Source organism: Vombatus ursinus, unplaced genomic scaffold (assembly GCF_900497805.2).
Source record: "Vombatus ursinus unplaced genomic scaffold, bare-nosed wombat genome assembly UNPS02015018.1, whole genome shotgun sequence".
Lineage (NCBI taxonomy): Eukaryota > Metazoa > Chordata > Mammalia > Diprotodontia > Vombatidae > Vombatus > Vombatus ursinus.
This window is the reverse complement of record NW_020954796.1, coordinates 12,570-17,988: the sequence shown is the minus strand read 5'-3', so window position 1 is coordinate 17,988 and position 5,419 is coordinate 12,570. Positions and strand designations below refer to the sequence as shown.

Genomic DNA, 5,419 nt, shown 5'->3' with positions numbered 1-5,419 from the left:
ATTGGGTCCGGATATTACAAACATTCAGCCAATGTCTGCGGAATGAGGAGTACAAATTCAAAGAATGAATGTGTCACCTTCTGGCCTATAGGAGTATCATGAGCTAGCTACCGTTGTAAATCATACATGCCATAGTGAAGATGGTGACAAATGGAAACATGTTTATCTAGCACAGAGCTAAGAGCAGTGACAATCCAGAGGAAAAAATGTGGAAAAAATGCTGAGCATCCAAAGAAATTGGCTTTCCTGGATGGCAACTAGGTGGCACAGTATATAGAGTGCCAGGCTTGGAGTCAGGAAACCTGAGTTCAAATGCAGCCTCAGATATTTACTAATGGTGTAACCCTGGGCAAGTCACTTAGTCCTGTTTGCCTCAGTTTCTTCATCTGTAAAATGAGCTGGAGGGGAGTGAGGAGATGGGAAGCCCGAGGTTCAGGAGTGGGGAGGCTCCTTTTGCCAACATTCAACACATTACACTTGGACCATGGGGAAAATATTTGCTAACCTCTTCAAGGGGCTCTTTGGCAAAAAAGAAATGCGGATTCTAATGGTTGGTCTGGATGCTGCAGGAAAGCCAACTATTTTGTACGAACTGAAACTAGGTGAAATAGTGACTACTATCCCCACTGTAGGTTTCAATGTAGAAATTGTAGAATACAAAAACATTAGCTTCACAGTGTGGGAGGTAGGAGGCCAGGATAAGATCCAACCCTTGCGGCGCCATTACTTCCAGAACACACAAGGACTGATTTTTGGTTGACAGTAATGACAGAGAACAAGTGAATGAGGCCCGAGAATAACTGATGAGAATGTTGGCAGAAGATGAGCTTAGAGATACCATCTTATTAGTGTTTGCTAACAAACAGGATCTTCCCAATGCCATGAATGCAGCTAAAATCACCCATAAACTTGGACTGCATTCTCTTCCAGGCCACCTGTGCCACTAGTGGGGATGGGCTCTATGAAAGACTGGATTGGTTGTCCAATCAGCTCCAAAACCAGAAATGAATCAACAAAAGCTCCTCCTCCCTCTTTCCTTCTCTCTCTCTTATTTCCTCCTATTCATCCTTCACTTTACTCTCATGTGGCAAACTGTGCTACTTTGTGGTATTGAGTGCCAGAAGCTGTTTTTTCCTACCCTTTGTCACAGTATGGATTACACCATGCTTTAAATGTGGCAAATACAGGCCTGAAAACAGGTTTCTTATTTAATGTAAATAGTTTTTGTTTCCAATGGGGCAGTTTCTGGCACTGCTATGCAACATTATTCAGCTTTTTTATTGTTAAAAAATCAATTCACCGTTTAGTGCTGGGAAGGGATTTTAAGCACATTGACACTTAGTTTGCTGGGGGTTAATGTGCAGCAGCAGAGACGAATGCTACTCCTACTGGCTTATGAGATCTGTGTTGAGATCCATTTTGGTGTATTTGTTAAATAGTAAAAAAATAAAAAAAAAAATACAAGTGAAACAGTTGAACACACAGAACAGAGAAATATGCTTAGTGTAGGTTTTGCAGTAACAAGTTGAATACCAGACCATTGTAATTGTCTGCAGCTTCTCTTTTGAAACTTGAGAAATGATGATAAAAATCAAACAAGTGATCAATTTTGCATAGTTAAAATAGAGATCCATATAGTGCTATGTCTTTGGATCTTTATGTATTTCATAGAGTTTGTGCTTGTACTTGTGCTCACATGGATACTTATTAGTAAAAAAAAAAAAAAAGCTTTGAGGTTGTGGTTCAGAGCAGGCTGCACATTGAGAACATTAGATCTTCAATCATAAACCATTTATAACTAGACTTTTTCCCTCTTGCAGTTCTGGTCAGCCTGTGATTAGTTCTCCATCACACTTGAATAACTCTTAGGCAGGATACAATTAGGGCTGATTATAAACACCGAGAAGAGCTTTCTGACATATTTGGACAACAAGAAAACAGCTTTTTAATTTTGGTCAAGTGTGTGGTGCTTCTGTTTGAAACCTCTCCACAGTAAGTACAGCCTACGTTAGCCCCAAAGTTTGGCATTTCTCTATGGTGTCTAGGTTTTGAAAGGAAATAAATTGAGCATGAGAGCTTGGGGAGTCATTCCATTCTAGAAATATTCAGTCCCATTTTGGAACAATCCCCTTATCTGTATATGTGTGAAATGTCCTTTACTACCCCGCATTACTACAAGGGTCAGATTTGGCATCTAAAAAAAAAGATCTTTACCTTTTTTTTCTTTTGTATTTTGATAAACACTGAAGAAGCTAGACCTGTTAAGCTTTATCTTGTGAAAAACTCAGAACTGGTTGGTTTGATGTTTTGGAAACTGTTACTGCTTTCAATACACAAATAGTAATTGACGGTTTTGTATACTTGTTTTCAGTTTTCATTTAGACAAACAAGCACTGTAATTCAAGGTATTAGAATAAAAATAAATAAATAAATAAAATGAGCTAGAGAAAGGGATGGCAAACCACTCCAGTCACTAACATTCAGAAACAACTGAACAACAACAACGAAAAAAAGAATTTACAACAATTTGGAAGCCATGAGAGAGATTAAGAAATTATGCTAAGGCAGGTCTGGGGTTGTCTATGATAATTCATTGTAAGGGTTGAATTGTCTAGGAGTTTTTTCTTTCCTCTCTGTCCCAGGTCAATTTTTATAATTTGGAAATGAGACATATCGTCTTTAGTCAGATGGAGAAAGTTGGTTATTTTTTAGCAATAAATAACTCACAAAAAATGCAGAACTTTAAACCTAGAAGACACTTTGAAGATGACTTCATCTAAGACCTTCAATTTCTAAGGAAGCAAAACAAAGTCCAGACTGGTGATGGGTCTCACACAAAGGTCCACAATCTCATAGTGGCAGAGCTAGAAATATAAGCCACGATTAGCTATTCGGGACTATTTTCCATGTTACACACTCTCTCTAATTCCTAACACTTTTTTTACATGTAACAGGTCATTGAAAATATTTGTAAAATTGAATTGAATGTAATTAAGTCTTGTTGACAGTCAGACTTATTAAGCATCAATTGTACTAATAATCAAGAAGCAAGTTAAGCAAGAAATTTGTCAAGCAATAAATACAGACAAGTCCAATAATAATAATACAGACAAGTTAGTTAAGCAAGAATTGTTCAGAGAAGCAGTTTTAAAGATGGAGAGAGAATTAGAGATAGTCTAGTTCAATTTAGATATCTGAAAGTCAATATGAAGTACTAATGAAGAACTAGATTGTGGGCAGGAGAGAGATTGAAGTCCTGTCTTTGTTGTATTGGGTAAGTCATTGAACTTCATTGGAGTTCTATTTCCTCAATGTAAAATAGGGATCATAATACTGCTAATGTAGACCTTACAGGGTGGTCCTGAGCAAAGTGTTTTGAAAAATGTTCTATAAACAAGGATAGCCCCTAATTTAACATATAGTAGATACAATAAATGCTTCTTAATTACAGGTAAGTAAAAGGAGACCAGAAAGGAGTGCCTTATAAGTTAGTGACAGTACCAGGAATAGCACTCAAGTTCTTTGACATATAGCTCTCTTCACTCCACTACCCTACTAATTCCAAAGAGTTAAATCAATCAACAAACAATAAGTGATGACAATTTTACAGGCACATAGGCATGAGGATTCAAGGAGAAAAGTAAAATAATACCTACCCTCAGGGAGATCAAATTCTAATTGGGTGAGACAGTAAATATATATGTATGTATATAATATGTAGATATCTATACCTACATATGTTTATATTTATATGCATATGTATATCAAATATAAATGCACATATATGTGAGATATATATAAATGTATACTGTGTTTATTTGAAAAATACAACTATAAATAGATTTAAATTAGTTCATAATGATAATTATAGTAAATGTATTAAGAGATTTCCCTCAAGTTGTGTCTTCTAGAGGATGACTGACACTGGTTTTTAAATTAAATATTAAATTTTAATTTAAGTATTCAAATTTAAACATTAAAATTTAATTAAGTAAATATTAAAATTCTAGTATTAAATTTTAATATTAAAATATTTTAAATTAATTGTTAGGTTTTAAGTTTTTTCTAACCTCAGCTAACTTGTTGATTGAGCTTACTTACAAAATACATTTTGTACCACAATGAGCCTAGGACAAGAAAAATTTAGCAATTAAATTTGTTTTCCCACATCAGTTAATATTTATAGTCATTGAATCAATTTATTCAGCAAGAATTTTTCAATCACTATATGAAAATCCTCCATCCTTCCACCTCCTACCCTGAGACTCCTTGATAAGACTCACCTCTCTTACCCTAATTCTCCCACCTGAATTTAAGAAATGGAATTAATTTCCCAATCATGCCAAATGCATCTGCACTGAACTTACTATAATGGACAATTTCAAGTCTATTCTGGATGGATAGATAGAAAGATAGATAGATAGATAGATGATGGATGGATGGATGGATAGATAGATAGATAGAACATTATATATTGCATATAAAACATTTTGTATTTATATATATATATATATATATATATTCCTATACACACACACACCCTGTGCACATTCATATTTATGACCATACATTCACGAACCTGCATGCACAGTAATGTTGTAACAGCTGACTTTTACATTGTACTTTAAAGTTCAGAAACCTCTTGGCATAGATTGTCCCATTTATGCCTCACACATTTATGCCAATGATGTTGGTATACCAGGTATTATTATTCCCATTTTACAAATAAGGAAACAGATTTAGGAAGGCTATAGGTTTCCCCATAGTCACATAGACAGTAAAGCAAATAAACCTAGATCTTCCTGACTGAGTCCACACTGCTACCTCATATACTATCCTGGAACTTTTGTCAAAATAGCCTAAAGCAGAGGTACTATAACTAGAGAGGGACTAGACATGTGACTTCATCCTTCTATCAATGCTGCTTAGCACCTTCCCTGCAATTAAGATTCTTAAAAAACGGCCTAGGGGAAGAAGAGGTTAAGTGACTTACCCAAGTTTATGCAGTCATTATGTATCAGACCAGGTCTTCAGGGTTTTAAACCCAGGTCTTCCTGGCTTTGAAACCAGATCTTTATGCACTTGATTGATGAGGTTAATTTTCCTCCTTTTCTCTGAATTTATAAATGTAAGTTAATGGGAACATGTCAAATCCACGGGGTAAAAACTTGAAGTCATTATAAACAATAGAGCATCTCATCTTTGGGTATGATTTACATTAGTAAGGGGTGGGGTGGGGAACCTGTGGCCTCAAGGTTACGTGACCTTGAGGCCACAGGTTCCCCACCCCAGAATTATTCAGTGATCATGCAATATCCTACAGCAACAACACTTTTATTCAATTAGAAAAAACAGTTATTTTGCTCACCTTTTCAATAGTTCATACAATACAGGTTAGTAATTTATTCGAGGACCATTT

General features: G+C 35.6%; 1 pseudogene; it reads left to right on the top strand.

Moving 5' to 3' along the window:
• Positions 1–484: 484 nt before the first annotated feature.
• Positions 485–823, top strand: LOC114030866 (annotated as a pseudogene).
• Positions 824–5,419: the final 4,596 nt, after the last annotated feature.